Here is a 23,879-nt window from a genome sequence, read left to right as displayed (position 1 = left end):
CATGTTTTTGGTTTTGTCTTGTTTTCTGTGAATATTTGCCTGCTTATTTTTATTTGTCTTTATTTAACGTTTCCTGTGTGTTTCCACTTTTCCATGGAAGTGTCTATTGATTTTCTATTAAATCTCCAAAGTTATCTACAAATTAAGTTTATTAATCTTTGCACTATCATGTAGTGCAAGCAATTTTTTCTCATTTGTTTTTAGTTGTTAATGGATGTTTAATGACTATGTGTCCATGAACGTAAATACATAGGTTTTTTTCTTTCTTCCTTCTTCCTCTGCTTTTAAGTTTAGGAAAGCCTTGGTATTTCAGGGTCAGATGGAGATGAACCTGTATTTTCTACTGGTGCTTTTGTGGTTTATTTTTATTTAAAAAAATTAAATCTCTCAGTAATATGGAATTAATTTTGATCTGTATGCTAAGATTCTACTTAATACAACCTCATCCTTACTGATCTTAAAAATTGTATGTTATGATGCCTGTTTCATTGTTTCAAAATTTTATTTTATTAAGCTTTTTTCTTCATCATGTCTTTGGTCAAAACCCTCCCTTTTTATTATTATCATTTGAGACTATGCTCTCATGAAGAATAATGCAAGTGATTATTCATTGCGATTAGTTTTCTGGGTGAAGGTCATGTGTTATTAGCTTCTGGGTGAAGGTAGGTGCTATTCAATAAAAACTCATCAAGTTTAAAATGTAGGAGAATACAATTTATATATTACTGCATGGGCATTTGAGGCTGTATCATGTAGAAATCGTGTATGCATTTTCTTTTTTTTTTTTTTAAGATTTATTTATTTATGCAAACACTGGGTACAGTCAGAAGCGCGGGAGGGTGAGAGAATTCACCAGAGCCAGAGCGGGGAACAGAACAGGCTGAAGGACCAAAGAACACTGCTGAGGGGAGCAGCGGGCGGCAGGAGTGGTCTGCGTGCCGTGTGGGACCCTCGCAGGTGGCCGGGGATCGAACCGGCGCTGCAGAGGCTGCGGGCAGCCTCGCAACCCAGCGCTCAACCGCTGCGCCACTGGGGAGACCCTCGAGTATACACTTTCATTTATCTTTTCAGATGAACTTCTATCAGCTTGTAGTTTCTTCCTATAGTTTCTTGATATAGTCTAAATTTTATTTATTGCTCCTTTGAACACAGCCTCTCTAGTAAACTATAGCTAGTTACTGAGGAAAGTTATTCACTTATGTATTTGCTACTTTACTGGGTTCTTATTTGAGTAGTTTATCAGCTGGTTCTTTGGAGCCACCCAGTAGATATTTTTCTTTTGCAAATAATGACAGTTTAACCCCCTCCCACCAAATGGTATAATTTCTTCATTCATTTTTTCCTGTCTTAGTGCAAATGATTAGAACTTCCAAATTATTTTCAACTATTCTCTGTTTGGCATGCTTCCAGTATTTCACAACTAAGTATGCTGGTCTGAATACATTGCATTTTGGAAGAGCTCAGCCTTTTAAAAGTTCTTATCTTCAAATATCATTGTCCCTCTTGCAACCTTCTGTATGTCTCCCATCTCTGCCTGCCCAGCCCTGAACAAATCTTGCCTGTTTTATACACAAGCATGTTCTTGCTCTGTACAGACAATCTCACCACATACATGTTGCTGCTGCTATTTGAGCCAAAATGCTCACATTTTGCTGTGGGAGAGCTTTCCTTCATTCTGAGACAACCCTCGACGAGCCAGCTGATTTGTATGATTCAGTACATCCTCTGAAACCACCAGGGTGCTTTCTGCCACTTAAAAGTTAGAGTCCTGTGTGAGATGTCTTTAGGCTTGTATTTTAAGAAAATGCTAAACTATTTTCTCACATAGAAATTATCATTTAATTTGAATTTGCTGACTTTTTGCCAGTGAAAAGTAAAAATAACCTGGGAATTTGCATAGGCCATGCAAAAAGGATTGGTTCCATGGGTTACTGGTTAAAACAATATGTGCATATAGAAGGAGGAAAGACTAATGGCAGCAGTTAGCACAGCGCTGCCTGGGCTGAACATGGGAGTGAGAACAATGAGTCCTTTGGGGTAGACCAGACCGAATAACTGTGGGGACTTGAACAAGTGTCTGTATCACCCCGAGCCTCCAGTTCTTCAGATCTGAATTTGGGATCATGCCTTGCTGGCATAATGGACGTGCCTGCGTAAGGAGAAGCGATGTACGAGTCACCTTGGACTCCTGCACCTAGTGGACATTTACTAGGAGAGGCTGGGTCCTGGCTGGTTTTGAAGGCAGGAAGACGTGTCACATTATAGGTAACAAAACAGAAAGAAAAGACCCCTCTCCACTATGAATTTCTGCATAGAGCCAACCCCAATGCTCAGAAATTTTAGGATTTAGCCAATGGGCAGAGCTGTACCTGGGGCAGTTCTAAAGGCCCCTCAGACATTGCCTAAGGCAGTGGAAACTTCTTTTTTCTCCTTTATCCAATAGGGCCTTGGCTGTGAATGCCAAGTATCACTGGACTCTACTTTCTTTCTTGATGGAGCTCCCGCTCTGAGTGTTTAGATTTTGTCTTCCTCTGAGGGGTACCAGAAGCTCTCCTCATTTTGATTATAGAGTAAAATAGTCTCTATGGCCATTTGCCTGGCATTTAAGAACCTCCTCATCAGCATGCCTTAATTTTCCCAATTTGTTAGTCTGGAAAACACCCTTATTAATATCAAACTTAGGTTTTAACAAGGCAGAATAAAAATTTTCTTCCATCATTCCCGAAGTGAAGATAGAGATCTGAATTTTTTTTTTTTAACATGGTGGGAGGTATCTGTATTATATTGTTTAAAATCAATTATCCTTTACTCCATATTCTTTTTCCATTGTTTATTTTATCTGTCCTTTTCTCCCAGAGGGGCAGAATTAAGGCCCCCATTTGGTTTTTATTAGTGTAATCAGTTAATAGCTGTTCTATAATGCTTTACTTATTGTGTTAATTTTCTGTAGTTATGTCCAGAGGCAGCTCCCTGGAAGACTACATTGAAAAAAATAGAAGATCTAACTTAGTTATTTTTAATGGGTCCAGTTACCATTTATAGCTTCAGTTACAATTATTGAATACATTGATTCATAAGGTCATTGAAAATATATATAATCTGCAGCTCCCATTTTAAATATACCTCCAGTAAGCCTAACGCTTTCATCAGGATGGTGAAGGTTGACACGTTGAGGTATCTCACCCATTCTTTGGATTTGGGTGAATGTATCAGAGATATTCGTGTATGTTCTTCCCAGATCTGACCTGTCCTCAGGTGGCTACCCTCTGGGTCACAGGGACCATTGTCCAAAAGCTGTCAGGGCCTTTCATGGACTTGACTATTGTACCCTCCATGGACTTGACTATTCTTGCGAGTAGAACTCAAATTAAAATGGAGCTTCAAAGCAGAACATGGGGACAAACTAACTTACAAGATGGGTAGATACAAACTAATTTACAAGATGGGTAGATACAAGAAGATATTCATGATAAATGTGAGGGGGCCCCCATTTTAGGTTGCATTCGGAATTAGGGGAAAGTATTGAAGCCAAAGAAAATGACACAATGACCAGCACCATGGGTTCTAGATGGACCTTGGGCGTGAGCTAGCTCTAAGATCTTGTGGGACCTCAGTGTCGTCCGTGAAACAAAAAGTTGAGATGACAGTTCTAAGATTCCTCTGACACTCTAGGAAGTGTTTGGTCAGTGATTGCTCTGTGGGGAGGAATCATTAGCAGGGGATTGAATCAGGATTAAAAGCTTCCCATTCCTTGTTAAGTCTCTCTGGAGGTAGGCATGTGCTTGGCACAAAATAAGGGCCCACCATGCTTTCATAATAAACTAGACTTCATTTTTTTTTAAAGATTTTATTTATTTATTCATACAAGAACTGGGGTACAGGCCAGAGGTGTGGGAGGTGAGAGGACTCACCAGAGACAGAGTGGGGAGCAGAACAGGCAGACTGACTGAAATCACTGCTGAGGGGAGCAGTGGGGAGTCAGGAGAGGTCTGCTGCACCATGTGGGGCAGCTCGCTGGCCTGCCGGGGATCGAAGTCATGCTGCAGTGGCTGCCTATAGCTTGATAGCTGAGGCTTTAACCTCTGTGCCACCCATGAGCCCCAAACTAGTCTTCATTTTGAAGCCTACATAAAATTCTGTTTGGAGAACTGTTATTGATAAGATAACTGAGTGGAAATGAACAGACCACAGATGGAAGGACCTGGGAGCCAGGTGGGTGACCCTGGGGAAGTCACTGCCTTCCTCTCTCGCGGTCTTTTCTCCTTCATTTGTCAAATAAAGGGTTTGGAGAAAAATCACCTAAGTAGCTCCTAACTAAAGAAAGTTGGTGACCTTGTAAGAATTGCCTGCCTTTAAAGCAAATTAGAAGGTTCAGATGTTCCCCAACATCTGGTACCAAGAATAGTTAGAGCGTGTTAACTGGGATGCAGTGCTCTCTGGGGACAAGTACTCGAGCTTCTATGGGGCTGTGCTGGGAAGAAGGGACAGAGAGGAGAGCTGAATGCTGAGAGTTGCCTGGGAAGTCTGTGCAAGGAAGGAAAAGAAGGAAAAGAAGTTTCCGGAGGGTTGTTGCCTGTTTGTGAGCTGCAGAATGTGTCAGATGTTGTGTTAAGCTGGTGCAACATTGTCTCAGAGCCAGTGCCCACCTGTTTCCTGTGTTCCTATCCCCTGTGGTGGGGGTGATGTTTGAGAGCCTTTAAGCAGGACAGTCAAGAAGGCCCAGGGCAGCTGGCCCAGCCAAGTCAGCACATGTTTATGTCAATGGAAGAAATTTTAAGACATTTCCAGGAGGAATCTGGGATATAATTTAAAAGTTTTAAAAGAAAGATTCTTAACATAGACATGATTTTCCTCTGTACAGCATTCAGGTAGACCAATTTTCAAGTGCTAAGCTGAAAATTCTAATGGTTGGACTCAAATGCTTTCGTTTGTGCCTTGAGACTTCTGTAATTTTGGAAAAAATTACAAAAATTATTAAGACGATTTTTCAGAGAGATTAATGCAAAAGGCATTTGCTGGTCAACTATAGCAGCAAAGAATAGTCAAGATCGAGAACTAGACTCAAATCATTCAGGGTTCTAGTTAATAGCACTGAACTAAGAAATCTGTGAAGTTGCTTTGATGAGGAAAAACTGTGTGATTGCAATTTTCCTTTCCAATTGCTGTTGGGGATTTTTAATGGGAATGTATCCTATATGGATTTTAGTATTCATGGGACTAGTTCTCAAATTAAAGTGGAGCTTCAAAACAGAGCATAGGGACAACTAACTTACCTGAAGGTTAGTGCAAAGGAGATTCTAAAAAGGAAAGTAATACATTGAGCCCCTCTCTTAGGTGTTTCTCCTAAAATATTTAAAAATCCTTCATGGCATTTACATACACATATGTAAATATATAAACATATGTACATGCATGCACACACACAAACACACATAGATATGTAAATGAATGAATGAATATATATATATATATATATATAATATATATTGGACTATCAGTTCCCTGATGGCAGATAATGGATTTTTTTCCTTTGTTTGTTTTGCTTTCCCTGTGCCTAGCACCTAATAGATTTCTATTTAATGTTTATGAAATGGCAGAATAAAACCACTTTGTTAATTAAACCAAAGTGATTGCATAACAACGAGGAAGCATAGCTGAGCTGGTCTACAGAATTTGGCCAGCATCTGCCTAACCTTTAAAAATCCAGAAACATCAGCGTCACATAACTATGGATTTCTGGAATCTTTTGAAAAATCTGAAGATGTGGCAGCATTTGGTCCACAGACAGGCATGGTGACAGTTAGCTGGGGCCCAGGAACAACTGTCCCCTTTAGACAGGGTCCTTCTTACTTGGCACCATGCCCTAGCATAAGACTCTGGGCCAACATTGCTTTCTTATTTACCAACCTGGCCCATGAGCTGAGCCTTTTCACAAGGAGAGGATGTTTGCTCCTAGGTATATAGGCTTTGAACAGGTTCAAGCTCTAAGTGTGATCGCAACTGTTTTCTCCAGCCTCCCCATTCCCCACCCCCTCAAAAAAAGAGGAGGCACTCTAAGCGAATCTGGAGTGTGCACAATCTTAGGACTTCAATGTGCTCCAGTAGGAACAGAGCAAAATCGGAGCACTAAATGACCCTAATGCCATCGGGTAGGAGTTCATCAGGGAGTTGTTCAAGTTTGTCAGAGCATATTAAAATACAATACGTCCACATTATCAAAAGAATGCATCGGTCCCTCTGTCTGTACATTCCTTTCTGATGAAATTTGTCCAGGGACTTTTCAAAATGACATCACCTACACATTCTTCCTTCCTCAGTGAATAAAAATGTGGGAAGAATGGAGAGCAAATCAGAATAATGCACATTGGTGAAAGTCCTCTAATTGGAATCATTATTGCTTAAGACACCATTGCTTTAATCAGCCCGATCATAAATCAATGTGTTTCACAAGTGAAGGTTTAAAATAAAGTGCTGTTAACCAAATTGGGTCTCTTAAAAGGCATGATGCAATCGGGAAGCTCCTGCAAATGGATAAAAAAGTGGTGTCTGAATGAATATACTGTTTCTAGCATTTTATCTTCTACTTAATTTAAAAAAAAATTACCTGGTCCTTTCTTAGAAATTACATATTGGAGGTCTATAATGGCCAAGCCTTTAACCCATTAAAAAAATTTACTCCCAGGAACAGTTAATATTTGACGTTTAATTGCTTTTTCTTGTTGGAGAAGGAAAATCTGTTTCTTTCCTTCCTTTCTTGATTGACTTTTCAAAAATAACCTTGTGAGCCATAAAGATGGAGAGCAGTAATTGATTTTCAAAAGCTCGAGAGCATGCCCAGGTATTCCCATACGTGTGTGTGTGTGTGTGTGTGTGTGCGTGGACACAAAATTCTCCCACGTACCAGCAACTGGTGTGGCCTTCTCAATAACTCTGCCAGGTAGCTGTTGCTATCCCCACTTGGCAGAGCAGGCAGCGGAGGCCCAGAGAGGTTAATTGCTTATGTAAGGTCACACAGTGGAAGCGATGGGAGGCTGAGTCTTTATTCCTTCTCACAGGTTGCCTGCCTCTAGGTGGACTTCCTACCAGGTAAGCAGATACCCCTGGAGCCAGGACAAGATGTCGTACCATTGGTCCCGGTGGTTGGAGTGACTAATCCTATCAGCTTGTTTAGCTAACACCAGGTTCTGCAGTTTAGCAAATAATGCCACGCCATTCACAAATGTCAGAAGAGCTCAGGTAGGCACCTTCACGAGAAGGCCTTTACTTTCCCACAAGGGAAATGGTAGCAACTCAGAAGAGCTTTCCACTCCGTATTCTGAGTGGGGAGTTCAGATGTATTTTCGTATCAGCCCACACAGATTTAACTTGTTTCAAGAGTAAACAGGGATCAGGGTGTCACAGGGTGAAAAAGGTGAAAAAAATCCTCTGCGAGGTCACCTCAGTTAGAAATTTCCTGTTTCCATAGTCAGTCCCTCACCTTCTCCCGTAGTAAATTTACCACCAGAGGCTAAGGTGTTTTCGTTTCTTTTCTTTGCTTCTTTTCTTTTTTTTTTTTTCTTCCCACAAACCTGGGTATTATTTAGGTCTCTGGCAAAGCTGTACAAACCAACTGTTCCTCCTCAGATTATCGCTTTCAGAGTTCAGGTGATATGCCTCCTTGGGTTACACCTTCCATGTTTTTGTGGTCAGATGTGGGCTGTGTCATTGTACATGATTGCCACCTTGCAAGAAAATATTTATGTGTTAGTTTTCCCAGGTCTTATTTCCTCTGGGAATGGTCCGGTGCGGCCTGTCTGGATGTCAGTGCGGACAGTTGAAGCACTGGCCTTCCTGGACCACCGGACACCTGGCAGAAAACCTGGAAGCCGCTCATCCCCTGGGGATTCCACTCGGCCGAAAACTGTACAAGGTGTGTGGCTGCAGGAGGAGATGTTTCTGAGAAATTGAGTACAATGTTTAGAGAAAGTGCTTGGAAGAAAACTGGCTGATGTTGAGAAAGTGGAAACTTGTATAATTCGTAGAATTACTTTTTCTACATATGGCAGCATAACAGCTTGCTTGTGCACAGTTTTGTTTTTTTTCTTCTGTCTGTTGTTGTTTATTTTCATTTTTTGTCCTTTTTATTCTTGGTAAAAGGTAATCCCCATTGTTCACCCCAGAGTAGTAAAATCGATGCCCCTGTTGCCGTGATGCAGGATGTAAGTAAAGTCCTTGTGGAAATTCATTTAGTTATGTGTATCCAGAGCCATAATTTTTTTTTTTAAATAACTCTTGGTCAAATAGTTTTACTGCTGGCAATCCATACTCACTACCAAAAGATAATCCTCAGAGATGTTGGTAAAACTGTTATTTACAGTAGTTAGAACCTCAATACAACCTCAATGGACATGTTCCCTACAAAATATTTTGATGTTGATAATTATGCAAGCTATGTAATAATTGGAAATTCTTGCAAATGTGGTGGCAGAATAGGCACAATGAAACCAAAAGGCAACATTTGTCTACTTAATCTATGATGGGGGCTATTTATAGTCACTGTCGCCTCTAATCTGTTCTCCAGATTAAGTCAGATTTTATTTTATTTCTATTGTATAGATGATGTAAGAGCATCCTGCAAGGTTGGTTGGTTTATTTGAAGTCAATACAGCTGATAGAAGATTTTGAATGCCACTCATAATTCTTCATGGCTGTGGTTAATTTTAAGTAAACAAACAGATATCAACCATCAACACCCACCCCAACAACCCAACACCAACAAGCAAAAATCTGACAAGCTCTACCTATTTTTCATGTGAAAAAGTAAATAGGAAATCTTCCACCCAGAGAAAATAGCTCAACTTGGAAAAGCTTATCTTCTACAGTTAATAAAAATGACAGGCTGCTCTCTGACTCAGGGAATAAATGTTTTAGCTCCTTTTCTCTGGATAGGAATTAGATAATATGTATGTGATATTTTACTAAGAGATTCTAGTTAATATTTTTCTGCCAATTTAAGGCAACAAATTTTATAAGGGAGCAACTCTTACATGTAGATAGAAAGGACTTAGGAATTTTCTTGTTGACCAGGACCTAAGCCGAGGTTCTTAACTTATTTTGCATGAGAGCATATTTGAAAATATTAAGGGCATCTGTGATCTCTCTCTCTCTTTGGGTCTTTTTCTCTCTAGAGAACCACATATATTAGCATTTATACAACATTTTAAAAATATCTGTTTACTTTGAATTGGGGATCTTTGAAATCATTTAGTTTCATCCTGGTTGAGGATTAAATTTAAATTTCCCTTTCTATTTTGGCTTGCAGAATTTCTTTGTTCCACAGTTGTGGAGATGTTCCTTAGTTAATAGTTCAAATGCTGATAGAGTTTCTTTAGAGTCCTGTTTACGCATGGATAACTAAGTTTTGTAAAATAAGGAAACATAATGAGTGACTTTATAAAAAGTTTTCTTTAATATGATAGTATGATGTTAGGGATCCTTGTGTTTGGATGGGTGACTGAAACTATCTTTTGGATTTTCCATGTTAGAATGAAAAAAATGCACGACATTTATCACCATGAATCAAGGCTGTGCCCAGCAGTGTCATTGGCTTGGTAAAAAAGAGCAAAGCTTCAAAAGGTAAGTGGATAGCATTATGGACTGCTTTCCTTACCATACTCACAGAAATGCACATTCATTAAACACCAAAGAATAAGAGCAAGTGTATAAAGCATAGTGTCAGAGGGAAGTGAAATGGAACATGCAAGCCTGGGAAAGCACCCATCAGAGAAGATTCAAGCACACCTGCATACATGGCCACCCTCAGAAGTGCAAAGTCACCCATAAGCTCAGTGCCCATTCATAGAAGCCTGGCTAAAGAAATTGTGGAATATATCCTTAGTGGAGTACTATGCAACTATTAAAAAGATGAACTAGTGCTTGTGGGACAAAAGAGGATAGATCTTGAGCGGAATGTGCTAAGTGAAATAAATCAGAAAGTAAAAGATAGTTTCTGATGGTCTTTCTCATCTGTGGAAGATCCATCCAGGACTGGGGTGCACTGGGGTTTGAAGTCCTGCCCAGGCATCCTCCGAACACTGCTGCTAGTAGATTATATCCAGGGTGTGACATCACCCCATGACATATTTTCATTGTCAGAAAGAAGAAAATTATTTTTTTACCATTCCTTTTTTTTCTGAAATTGAAAAGCTTTCAGCTGTGAATCCCAAAAGATTTGGGGTGTCCCCTCTACCTCCTGTTCAGGAAGGTGTGACTAGAAGCACAAAGACCAGGGTAAGAGCTCCCTGGGCTGTCTTCTCCAGGAACTACCCTGGGCAGTGGGCTCTGCCTGGGTTACAGAAGACTGCAAAAAACCAGCCATCCTGCATCTGGCCAATTATGCAATGGTTGATCACAAGGGAGAAATTCCTTCCTCACCCCAGCTGGTGAACAGTTATGCCCTGGAGCCCAGGACGGACATGCCTTGTAACTTTTTAACCTAGTTAGTGGAACTGCCAATATTATTCCTATTCATATAAATGTCTAATCCTTTCTTGAATCTTGCTAGACTATTTGCCTCAATAATATCCTGCGGCAGTGCATTCCACAGGTAGATTATACGCTGTTTTAAAAAGTATTTCCTTTTATTCGTTTTAAATTTGTTACCTTTTAATGTCACAAGATGGTCCTTGTTCTTGCATGAAGTGGCATAGGCACAGGCATTTTAAATTGAGTTTTCGTTCTTCCAAGCCCTTTCTTTGTCATTACCAAAACCCACCTTCTTTATGTATTTTCTATGTGTACCCATGTCATCTTGATTTGATGAGATAATTTACATGAACAGTCTCAACTACATAGTAGGCACTGGGAAAAGAAGCCCTTGATAGTCAATGTCAGTTATTGGATAAATAGTTATTGGTTACCTCTTGAGTGCAGGAATTATTCTAAGTATTGGAGAGATTTGAACCACAGAGGGTCCCGATGTTCTAGAGCGTGAAGACAAGAAATAAAATGGTGAATAATGGTATGAACTACATGGTTTCAGATTGTTTCAAATAGGATGGGATAACCAGAAAGCAGTGGCTGGGAAGGAACAGCAGGGGCCACTTCAGATCGCATGGTCAGGGACATGGCCAGCCAGGATTCCTGTCTGATACCCTCAGGAAGGTGACCCCAGCTTCTAACAGGTGAGATGCTATCGTTATTTGTTGAGCAAATAAATGAATCAGAGTTGAGAAGGGAAATCTTTTTTTTTTTTAAGATTTATTTATTTATGCATACAAGAACTGGGGTACAGGCCAGAGGTCTGGGGGGTAAGAGGATTCACCAGAGACAGAGTGGGGAGCAGAACAGGCAGACTGACTGAAATACACTGCTGAGGGGAGCGGCAGGTGAGACAGGAGAGGTCTGCTGCACCATGTGGGTCACCTCCCTGGCCGGGGATCGAACATGTGCTGCAGTGGCCGCAGATAGTTTCATAGGTTGCGTCTTAACCCCTTATGCCACCAGGAAGGCCCTGAAAAGGGAAATCTTAGCTAGGGAAGTCATCTTGTAAGTTAGGCATAGAATTGGGAGGATCGTTTCTTAAATCCCTGTTTTCTGACCGACCCTTAAGTTGATCTTGGCATCCATGCACCTCATGGCATCCATGCATCCCAGAGGTGGCTTGAGTGGGGTGGGTTGACCTTTCTGAGAATTCTATTTCTTAAGAACCTTAAAGATGCTGGTTGTTGGAAGAGGGCGCCAGAAGCATATTTCCAACTGTGGTTGCTCCCGTTTATTTTGTCTGTTGTGTCATCTTCTGAGGTGAGGTGAGTCAGTGTTCTATAGATGAAGAAAGAAGCCTGGTCCAGATTTCTGAGGAGCTCTTCCCCAGAAAGTGAGAACTTGGTTGAAAGGCTCTGACTGCTTGCCTTGCACTTCCCCTGGCTCCAGCTCGGTGGGCATGCGCCACTTCCTCTCGCTCCTTCTTGTTATTCCTTCTAATTGCCCCCCCACCCCACGCCATTTGCTTTTTCCCCCACTTAGGGAATTTGAAGTGCAAGCATGTAGAGCTCTGCATAATAATGCATTAGAGAGGCATTTCAAGGAATAAATTATTAGAATTGTTTACATGCAGAGTTCACATGTATTGGCATATTCCTCAGGCTCAGTTGGTTGAAGTTGCTGCCAGCCAGGCTCCTTCCGGGTTGGCCTCTGAAACAGGAGACACTTCCTTCTGGTAGCCCTCACCGACACTCCCTTGTTCCTCTCCTTTCAACACCTCCCTCCTTTCCTGCCCCCACACAACTCTCTGCAGCTGACAGTCCTTTTACACCTTCACGTGAAGACATTTCATGGGTTCCACCCCCCCAGACAGGCCCCCAAGGCAACTGAGGTGTGCAAAGGAATAAATCTTCAGTGGTATAATTTTAGCCCCTGTGGCAACTGGCAAGGGTGGCTATTTTGGGCTGTGGGGCTCTCTCCGTGACCTGACATGATGGCACTTTGCCTGCTGCCCCTGAGCTCCGCCAACCTGCACATGAACCTGGTAGCAAGGTTTTCGCCTCTCCTGGGGCAGCTTCTTCATTTCTCTGCTGGGCAGCTCTGCTCAGGTCGTGGGTCTGTCCACACGCATCACCCCAGCTCCTCACAGTGACATTCCGAGGTGGTGGCACAGGCTGCCCCTCAGCTTTATCAGCTGCCAGAGACCATTCTGTGCACCTCGCCCCCTCTGAGCAAGGCCAGCGGGCAGGTCTCCAGGCACAGAGTCTCAGCATCCCTCCTACGCAGCCGCCTGAAGCTTTTGTCTGGGGCCCCTCACTTCAGTCCTGACCACCCTGATTGTCTTCCCACTCAAATGCCTGAGGCAGCTGCTCCCTGCAGATTCCCTGCTCTGCTGGGGAAGCGCCTAGGGCTGAGGAGGGTGGGTGGGAGGGCCCCAGAGAGGTCCCAAGGGGGCCCTCAGCGGAGGGTGAGGTTATAGCCAAGATCTGCACTGGGTAGGGTGTCTTCACTGTTCCACTCTAGAAAGTGCACACAAATCTCAAAGATCCTTCTGGCAGAAGGGATCAATTCAGCAAAGAACACAAAATGGGAACAGTTTGTTTAAGAAAGGATTTGAGCTTTTTATGCCAAAAAAGAGAAAATAGGGGACTTTTTATAAATACAAAGAAAGTTCTGGCTCTAGATGGTAGTTCTCTCTCCTACAAATCCCGAGCTATTTATAAAAAGGGGAGAATTCTGGATTTGGGGAGGGGGGAGCAGAGGAGGAAGAGGAGCATCGGGGCGAGCATCGGCATCTCTTGGATAACAAGAGAGTCTGACTGAAGGACAGAAAATAATGGAGGGTAAAACAAAGAGGAAGAAAACATTCAGAGATAACGTTGGTTCCCTTATTTGCTGTTGATTTAATTTTGACAGATGTTAATTGAGAACCAGCTATGTCTGTTCCAGTTCTCTATTTCTGTACGTCATCACTTTTACCCACTTACAGCCCTGGCAGTCATGACATGATCATCTGTCATGGCTCTGCGTGTAGACTGGGCTCTGTTGGGTGGGTCTCTCGCACCCTTTCACGAGGACAAGGTCCAACACCCTCCAAGGCTGGATCACCTCTGCCCCTTCCCTGTCCGCCCCGTGATGGTGGCTGCATCTCTTGCTGCTACCTCAGCTGAGATGGTCAGCTGGACGTCTGTGGTGTCGCTCCCTTCACTCCCTGTGGTCTGAGTTCCTCAGCATCTCACCCCTGTGAGATGACCCTTTCCTGACCCCTCAGACCTCCAAAGGTGAGGGTCCCAAGAGAACAGGGTGAAAGCTGAAGCCACCTCTGTCGTCCAGCCCAAGTACAAACTTTATAAAAATTCCAGTCATTAAGGGCAGATAAGCCTTTTTTTTAATACGAAAAAAAAGCAAAAAGATGTTTAACAATAACATGTCTATCTCCTGTGACTCCAGCATGACCGTGTAACTCGCCCACGTGGCTTCAGATGCCATCTTAGCTAGATTGTCGTGACAGAGGACGTCAGGAGGAAGGGAGGGAAGGCCAGTGAGGGAGGTTACCGGGGAAGACACAGTAGACAAAGGTATGCAGGTGAGCTTCAAGGCCAGCTGCACTTGACGGGAGAGCAGAGATTTGAGAAATGTTGAAGAGTTTGTGGACATGTCTAAAGACTCGTAAAATGTCCACCAGCAATTTTAGCTGTTCCCCACCTCCCAACAGCCAGGGGTTTCCCATGAAGTTGGAGCAATAAAGTCAATTAAGTCATCAGTGAGAAGTCATGAAATATTTATTTCCAAAAGAGCAAGGTGATAGAGGAGCCCAGTGTGCTCCTCTAGGAGGGTAGGGAGAGCTACCCTCCTAGCTCTAGTAGGGTCCAAGGTGAGGCCTTGTATGCAGAGAGGCCATTGGCGGAGTGTGGTCGGGAAGGCCCTGGGCCACTTACCATTTGGAGAACATTCCCTGACTCTGGAGCAGGTGTTCTGGCTCGTCTTATTCAAGCCCAAATGTTTGTCCTCAATAACTAACCTTCTTCTTACCTGTCTTGTCTTCCTTTGCCCCACTTCAGTGACCAATGTCCTTTCTTTCAATTACTTTATTCCTCTAATGTCCTAAACTCCAGCAATGTCATTATTTCTCAGGGTCATCACTTTATCCTTTCTTTGTGTGAACAAGACTTACCACCTATTCCCCTTCCTTCCATATTTGCTACACCGTTGCATTTTTCAGACCCATGGACTCTCCCTGCTCTGCCTCACTTGATTGCTTGAAATATGTATTTTCGTTTTGGTTTCTTCCTTTATGGCTATTATCTCTTGCCTTCTAGAATTGTCTCTTATATTCCATGTAGCTCATGCCTTTCTTCTCTACTCTGATTTTTCTGATCCTAGGAGCAACTTGCCTGCACAGTGTCACGGAGCAATGACCTTGGGGCACCCAGTGCTCAGCGTATCCATGAGAGACAGCTTGGGCTTCTTTATCACCTTCTCTTCCACTCCTAAGGACTTTCAGGTAAGGTTTTCAGTTCTACTGCCATCCTTTTAATGGCAAGAGTGTCCTACATCCTATCATCACTAAGGATATGTTTCTCTTAATTGAGCCTGTCTTCTCCAAATATTACCCATTCTAGAGATTCTTTTTTAATGCTTACATAGATTGGGGCCTTTCTCTACCCTGAAAATTTAGAACATGTGAAAGGGCAAAAAGTCAGAAAAATGTCATACATAAAAATAATGTTAATACCTTGGTGTGGTTCTTTCTCATTTCTCACCTCCATACTTATGTCTTTTATTTACAAAACATAGAAGTACTACTTATATGGGTAGTTTCTCCTCTAAGCATTTTCCTATTTTATAGGACCAGTCGTTCTAGAATTCTAGCCCCTGGTCCTAGCTGATTGGACGAAGTTGGGGGTCAGGTCTTAGGAGAGCTGTACCTGCTCTTTCTTTAGGATTCAATAAGGTGGCCTCAAAGAATGATGCTACAACATCACATCGAGGTGGAATTTGAATTTTCACTGGACACCTAAAACTTTATAGGAGATGGTGATTTGCAAGAGACAGGGAGGGGAGTCACAGAAGAAGAGATTGCAGGAGTCTACAGGGATTCCTTGTGTCCTGGCACTAAAACTTGCAGTGATTTTTTTGAGTTAGTCTTTGATTCTGTCCTTAAGTCTTTCTTGAATGAGAGCATTATCTGTGGGATTCTGATCTTTTACTAGCAATTCCTGGGTAAGATGACAATTTCATAACCTGCTTTTCTCACTTAATACTTCATCATTTTTTTTTTTTCCTGGATCATCAAGTGATAATTTTGGTGCTAGAGTGAGTTCTGTGACTGTTCTAAGATTTATGGTAGAAGTGCAATGTGGCTAACTAGTGGTGTTAAATAATGCTGAGTTCAAATGCCACTCTTGACACTTGTTGGCTATGTGATTTGAAGAAAGGATCTGCACACCCTGTGCCTCAGTTCCTTCATCTGTAAGATGGATCTACATGATTAGATGATATAATGAATCTAAGTTTCCTGAACATAATCTGTCACACAAGTAAGTAAGGGCTCAATAGATTCCATCATCATTATTAATAGTCATGATCTTAAATCCTCAGTTACTGCTCGTGTGGTAGCCTCCATATTTTCAACATTAGAAGCAAAACTGCAGTGAGTATACTAGCAGTTGGATATTCATGCATGGTTATTTCTTGAGATAAATGCCTAGAAATTGCATCATTGCATCAAAGATTATGGACTTACAAGAAGTTTTACAACATGTATTATCTTTGCTTTCCCTGGATCTTCTAAGTTGCTCACACTCCAGTCTTTACCATTTCCTTGTCCTTGTCCACAATTTCAGAGACAAGAGTCTCTTCCTGAATCTAGAATTTGCTCTGTGCTCACCTTCCAACAAAAATCAAAGCAGTGCCGCATCTCAAATTTGATTTGGGTTTTTTCAGGTAGATATCACTTATTTATTTACTGACTTGTAAAATAAGTATAGATTAAGCTTATGTATAGATTAAGTTTACAGATTAGGTTTATATTTTGAGAGCTGACTCCAGTGTCACTAACCATTGAATGAGCTTTGGCGCCCTAGTAGGAAGAGTGCCAGACAGTTTTAAGGTAGTCAGATATTGACCAAGACTCTCGACATGTATAAAATATTGCCTATTTAGAAATAGGGACATGGGGCCTCCATGGTGGCACAGGGGTTAAAGACATCGCTATCAAGCTATCCGCAGCTGCTGTAAGCACGAGTTCAATTCCCGGCCCGCCAGGGAGCTACCCACATGGCACAGCAGAACTCTTCTGTCTTGCCCGCTGTTCCCCTCAGCAGTGTACTTCAGTAGATCTGCCTATTCTGCTCCCCAGCTCTGTCTCTGGTGAATCCTCTCACCCCCTGCACCTCCTTCCTGTACCTCAGTTCTTGTATGCATAAATAAATCTTTGAAAAAATAGAAATAAGGACATTTGACATATGGATACTGCTTTTCTGACCTGCTTGGAATTATTTCCCACTTGCAGATCCTACCCTGGCTTCCAGGCACGGGAAATATCAGCAAGAAATTCAATGAGATATTTCTTTGAATTATCCACTGTGCCAGGAGCTGATAAAATGAAGATAACCTAACATTGTCCATATTCTTGAGGAGCAGAGGCTGTTGGAAGAGTAGATGCACAAATAATTGCTGTGCAAAGTTAGATTTGCTGGAAGGGAGGTGTGAGCTGTAAGGAAAACCCTCAGTAAGGTGGTCTCAGGGCTGGAGTCTGCATGTTATTGACTGTTTGGCCCCCAGAGGGTTTTGTTTGGCCCAGTGTTAGATCATTAATTTTTTTCTAGTTTCAACAGTTACCCACTGGATATTTCAGATAAACAAATGCAGATTTCAGCCTTGCCTTGAAAGAAAAGGAAGATTTGGCAATACCAATTCCTCCATTCATCACGGCAACAGTGAGAGCTGTCTAACCATTTAGCGTGGGTTCTTTTTTTAGCCACAGTCCCCTTCACTCCCTACTGAAGTACCTCATTTTGCTTCACTTATTTACGCTATCTGCGGGGCTTTGTGAGTTTGTTATCATTTACCTATCCACAGCATCTGCAGCACGAGTTCGATCCCCCAGCTGTCCAGAGAGCTGCCCACATGGCGCAGCAGACCTCTCCTGACACGCCCACTGCTCCCCTCAGCAGTGTATTTCAGTCAGTCTGCCTGCTCTGCTCCCCAATCTGTCTCTGGTGAATCCTCTCACCTTCCACACCGCTGGCCTGAACTCCAGTTCTTGCATGCATAAATAAATATTTTTTTAAAAAACAACTGGATATCTGATAGGAGAGCAGCTAAGAGATTCCTCTAGCATGCCTGACTTCACACGGGCACCTTACAAAGCACCTGATGGGCAGAAGCTCATTGAATCCTGACCCCAAGTTCTTGAGACCTGCACTTTTATTATCCCCACCAGATAAGAGGAGAAAATGCAGGTCGAAGGAGGTTAGTTAAGCGACTTCCCCCAGGTTACAATCAGGAAGTAGCAGAGCTGAGCTTGCCATTGAATCAGGTGGGTTCGTGATTCCCAGAGGGCATTCAGGTTTCAGGACTTTTTCCAGCACCAAAGTTGGGGTTGTCTGGGGAGGCTGCTGGGGGATCACTCAGTGGCTAGGCAAAGGACCAGAAGACCTTCACCGGGGATCACCAGCACCAGGCAGACAGCCCAGGGCTGGGTCAACGAGATCCTCCCTCACCAAACCACAGCCTTGGGAGTCTTTACTCCCACCTCTGCATTTCAGAGTTTTGTGCATATCCCCATAGAGCTGGGTGCATCTCACCCTATCTAGAGTATTTCAGGTTCCTAAAGGGCAGGAGGAATTATGCTTTATTTGCCTTAATATTTTTTTTTTTTGCATTGCTGAGCACAGCGCTTTCTTAAATGAATGAATTCCAAAATTATCTTTTCAGATCATTTCTCCTCGTGCGTGCATTTCAGAAACGAGCGACAAGTTAAACATGGTTTCTTTCAAAATACGAAAATAATTTCTTTACACATTCTACTTTAAAACTGTTTTCCAAAACGAGGAAAAGTAAGACAGGGAAGTTGTTTAAAAACGCAAACCCTTTTAAGAGTCAATGTCACATTTATTGCCATAAAATATTTTGCTCTGTCTGTGAGACATCTGGTTCCCATTACAGACAGTCCTGGGTACTTGAGTTCACCAGCCATTTTGCATACCAAGCAGCGCGCTTGTGAAATCCCCACACAGCCTCCGCCAGGACGTATCTGCACCAGGCAATTCTTCCAGACGACCCTGCTATCACCAACTTAATTCTTACCAACACACTTCCAAGGTTATTTTGTTCATACTTACCTTAAGGACCAAATTGCCTATGTCTGAGACATGAAGAACTTCAAAACCCTGGGGTGTTTGCTTTATGTCACGGTGTGGTCCAACTATCTATAATCTAGCACTGAAGTCAATGAAACATCTAAATCTTAAGTCTATATTTCCTAGGAACATTGACCCAGAAATGAGAAACACAATATGGAATGTTTGCTAATGAGTCATGAATTTCATTATAATTGCTTCCACATTCGGGATAGCTCCTTTAAACCATCTAATCTTGACATATCCTGCAACAATCCCATGTGTTGTAAATGATTTTGTTTTATTTCTTAGGTTACTGTTAAGGGCTTATTTTATGGTTCATTTCATTTTCTTAAAGAAAACCACACACGTGAGAGCGTGTGTGCACAAACACACACCCTGCGTCTGACATGCACCCACACACCACCGAGGTTCCGGCCTCCCTCTCTAGTTTTTTGAAATAAAATAATTATGAACCCAAAAGGAAGCTTCGTCCTTTGGTTTGGAAATAAAAATAAACACATTGAGGAAGAACATTGAAATATGGTCTATGTTCGAGTTCTAATTCAGGTTTCTAAGAGTGAAAGCTAGAATGACCTACGTTCCTCTCTCTCCCTGCATTTGAGACTCCGAGCAGAATGGACAGAAGCAACCAGCACTCAGTACAGTAATAATGGGAAATTAAGTATGACTTTTAAAAACTGCTCACATTATAAAGTGATCTATTAGTATCATATGACTTTGGTGCTTAAAGTGACTGATTCTAATTGCATGATTTGGCTCATGACAAGTGTTAAAGAGGCTGCAGAATCTTCCGGGTATTTTATCTCTTTTAGGAGATTTTTAAAGTGAATTTTCTTTGGAATACAGTTTGTTCTTGCCACACAGAGATGGTGTGGAAATAATCTCTCAGTTCTGGTAGAAACAGGGGTAATTATAGTTTCTTCTTCTCTGAATCCTGAATCAATAATCCAAATATTACATTCTTATGGTTCTTTCCCCTCCCTTTTCTTGATTAAGAGAAACTCTGTCTTTTTAGCTTAGGGATGTTTCCCCCAAGTGAAGGTGGATGCCTTTCTCTAATGAGGGATTTTAGCAATCAAGGAGGTGGTCTCTTCCTGCGCCTGGTTATCATCCTATGTCCTTGGGAATCTTTTCTAGACAAGTCTGTGATCCTAAGACAATATTGTAGAGTCACACTTTCGATCAAAACTGATTTGAACAGGTTATCAGAAAACTCCAGGGACTTCTGAGCATCTATGTTTCTTAGGTGCACCTACTAAGGACTTTAGTTTTTATAAGAAGGGAGCGTATGGGAGGATATCACTGATCTTTGGATTTGGCTTTATATTTATGACATCAACAGGCTCTTTTATTTTATCGTATGCACAGCAGGAAGCTTATTAATGGAATTGAATTGCAGTTTTTCATGCTAAGGGAATTCTTGTTGCCCTTATGTGCTTCATCAGTTTAAGATAAACTGAGGGGCTTCCCTGGTGGTCTAGGGGATAAGAAGTCTCAGCGCTATCACCACTGTGGCATGAGTTTGATCCCTAGCCAGGGAGCTGACCCACATGGTGCAGCAGACCTCTCCTGTCTTGCCCGCTGCTCCCCTCAGCAGTGTACTTCAGTAAGTCTGCCTGTTCTGTTCCCCACGCTGTCTCTGGTGAATCCTCTCGTCCCCCCCACATCTGGCCTAAACCCCAATTCTTCTATGCATAAACAAATAAATAAATCTTTTAAAAAATCTTAAAATAAAATAAGATAAACTGAAATTTTACATCAGTCAATGAACACATGGATTTTCTGGTGGTGATTTTCAGATCTCTCACCATAGAAAATTTGGCTACTATCCTTTAAATTTTTGAGGTAATGACCCACATTGTTATTTGTGTAACTGACATTGAACTCTTGAACATGTAATTAAAACACCCTAGTAATCTGGCTGGAGTATAAACACCAACCTTATTTATTTAAACATCTCTCTCTAAAATGGACATTTTTTTTTAAAGACAAAGTTAAGTAGAAAGAAGTTTAAAGGCACTCTGGCTAGCTTGTAAATTGCTATCTTTTCCCTCAAACCTGGAATCCACAAAAGAGAGCAGACATATTTGTTATTGACCTGAATTAGGATAAAAAGAAAAGAGGTAAGATCATAACTGTCAGCACTTTGTTGATAAAAACATCATTTTGAGGAGATGCTTGAATCAGGCAAAAGTAATGTGTCTCCCTTCTCCCCTAGCACATATAGTTTTTTAAAGATTTATTTTCATTTATGAATGCAAGAACTGGGGTACAGGCCAGAGGTGTGGGGGTTGAGAGTATTCACCAGAGACAGAGAGGGGAGCAGAACAGGCAGATTGTCTGACATACACTGCTGAGGGGAGCAGTGGGAGAGACAGGAGAGGTCTGCTGTGCCATGTGGGTAGCTCCCTGCCCAAGGATCAAACTTGTGCTGCAGAGGCTGTGGACAGCTTCATTGTGCTGTGTCCTAACCACTTGTGCCACCAGGGAGGCCCTCTCCTAGCACATCTTAAATGCTACCTTCACTGTCAAAAAAGGACAGTGCCCACAATGAGGGCACTACCTTGCCTGTGTGCTAGGGTGGCGTGTGATAGTATTTCATCCTTACTATTTTCCTTAGGCATTCTAGAAATATTTAACAAAAAATAGATACATATAAAAAGATGTATAAACATCAGAACAGAAATTTTTAAATTCAAATTTTAAAAAGTTACATTTTATTTAAAATAGTTGAAGTCTCAAAAGAAATTGTGAAAATGCAGAGAGGTCCCCTGTAACTCTCACCGTTTCCCCCAAAGATAACATCTCACGTGGCTGTAGTAGCTTGTCAAAATTAGGAAACTGATCTAATATTACGATTCAGCTATGGGTCTTGTGTGGGCTTTAGTAGTTTTTACAACAGTCTCATTTGGGAGTATATTAGTGTATAGAAATTCACTAACCTCTAGAGTGAAGGCAGTGTCCCTCACCAGTGAGTACTGATGATAAGATTATCAGATCATGTGGTTATATGTGTCCTATGACTAACTAAAGAAGAGATAGAGTTGTTTGCATTAAAATGAGGGTAATTTTTTTTAATGAGGATACTTTTCATTGATTGCTTTATTTATACATTAATAAACTAAAAAAAAAAATAACTCAATTCTACAGCAAATGCCCACTGGAGCCACAAAGGTCGAAATAGTGATTCTGCTCTCAAAAATCTCACAGGAGGAGACAGCAACAAGTTGACAATTACAGCACAGAGTGTTGTTTACCACAGGACAAGAGAAAGACACCAAGGTATCTAAGTCCCTGCAAGGCCCAGGCACTGTACCAGGCATTGGTTATGAAGCAGTGACAGATACATGCCTCTGTCATTCTGTGGGTCTTACTGTTGAGTGGAGGAGATAAGAACACTACCAAGTGGTGACCATACTATGCTCTAGTGGGGTTAGGGGTTCAGGCAGGTAGGTCTTGGCTTGGTCAAGAGGTACAGGAAAGTGACTTGGGGGCATGCCATATAGCCATGCTCAGAATGACTGTTGCATCTTTGGACCAGCTCCTACTCTGTCTCATCTACAACCCCATAGAACCTGTTTAGCATCTGCTAGCTTTGTTATAGAACCTGTGTAGCATCTGCTAGCTTTGCTATAGCAATTGAGCAGAATACTTTCTAATACAATAACAGTCATTGTTTCTTGGAACTGACTCAAAATCCCTTTGATATCATATTTGATATGACACTTCTTTCCCACTCAACCCTGGGAGGTTTGGTGTTGGGCTTATATAGGACCTGAGTTGGAAAGGGGGTGAGTTTTCTTGCCATAAAGCCTTAGAGTATGGTTGGTAGTCAATGTGGGAAATGAAACAATTGTAGGTTTCCTTCTTAAATCAAGAATCTTTATTCAAACTGTGACCACACTCTTACCATCTAGCCTACTACAGATATGATCAGGTGCATCTTCTGTAGCTGGTGTGTACCCAACCTAAGTATTTTTTAACATATTTTATTTATTTTAATTTTTTAATTTAAATATTTTATTTTATATAATTCTTACATCTTTTTTCATCTTTGCAGAATGTACGCATTTTCATTTTGGTTATATTCCCCACACAATTGCATCTCCCCCTTATTTTGACTCTAGTCCTTCCTTTCCCTGCCCTTCCCTCCCCCCCCAACCTAAGTATGTTTTTAATCAAACAGATTATTTGTTTTGCATTTATGTAGTTATTTAACAATGTAGTATAAATTCCATCCTTTTTTTTCTGTAAGTTTTCATCAAGGAGTGTGTGTGTATTGTCTGTGTATGTGCTTATATTCATTTGCAAACGTTGCTCAAGTCTAAGTACAAATCATGAGCTGCTGCTCATGGAATTTAGTGAAGACACAGCCTATTTTGCCAGGTAAGAGCTGAGATTTTGGAGTTCAAGTTCCAGGGACAAGATTCAACTTTGCATTTTTTTAATAAAGATTTATTTATTTTTATACAAGAGCTGGGGTACAGGCAGAGGCACGGAAGCGCGAGAGCATTCACCAGAGACAGAGCAGGGAGCAGAACAGGCAGACTGACTGAAATACACTGCTGAGGGGAGCAGCGGGAGTGACAGGAAAAGTCTGCCACACCGTGTGGGATTCTCACCAATTGGCAGGGATCGAACCCGCACTGCAGAGGCTGTGGACAGCTTCACAGCGTGGCGCTCAATCTACTGTGCCACCGGGGAAGCCCTCAACTTTGCATTTATTGACTTGTGACTCTTTGGACAAGTTGCTTCACCTCACTGAGCCTCAATTTTCCCTTCCAAGTTTGGAGTAATGATAAAATTCTTTACCTCATTTATCTCATAGTATTATTTATTTGATGAAACTTATATAAAAGAACTTCAAGCATTATTTAGTACTTACTATGAGTCATTGTTACAGAATAAATATAGTCAAAATTTACATAGCCTATTTCAGATTTGGCATCACTGTGGCAGGTTGGCATTCAAAATTTTCTAAGAACAATAAAAATTTACATTTCTTATGTTATAGGTTATGCTTTACATGATAGTTCAATGTTGAGAAAG

The 23,879-nt window shown here is 41.7% G+C and overlaps 1 long non-coding RNA gene across 9 annotated transcripts in view; it reads left to right on the top strand.

The window, feature by feature from the left end:
- Positions 1–23,879, top strand: part of LOC119244320 (uncharacterized) — a 201,484-nt gene that overhangs the window by 29,694 nt on the left and 147,911 nt on the right. For 8 of the 9 annotated variants that reach the window (XR_008551642.1, XR_008551643.1, XR_008551647.1 and 5 more), the window contains exons 3-6: positions 7,748–7,909; positions 9,525–9,615; positions 11,021–11,162; positions 14,845–14,965. This is a non-coding gene — a long non-coding RNA (uncharacterized LOC119244320). Of the gene's footprint in view, positions 1–7,053; positions 7,087–7,747; positions 7,910–9,524; positions 9,616–11,020; positions 11,163–14,844; positions 14,966–23,879 lie in introns of those variants that run through there. The other variant, XR_005124945.2, reaches the window with a different exon arrangement.

The sequence above is a fragment of the Talpa occidentalis genome, unplaced genomic scaffold (assembly GCF_014898055.3).
Source record: "Talpa occidentalis isolate TD23 unplaced genomic scaffold, MPIMG_talOcc4v2.1 talOcc4.14, whole genome shotgun sequence".
NCBI classification, from domain to species: domain Eukaryota; kingdom Metazoa; phylum Chordata; class Mammalia; order Eulipotyphla; family Talpidae; genus Talpa; species Talpa occidentalis.
This window is presented reverse-complemented; position numbering and strand designations above follow the sequence as displayed.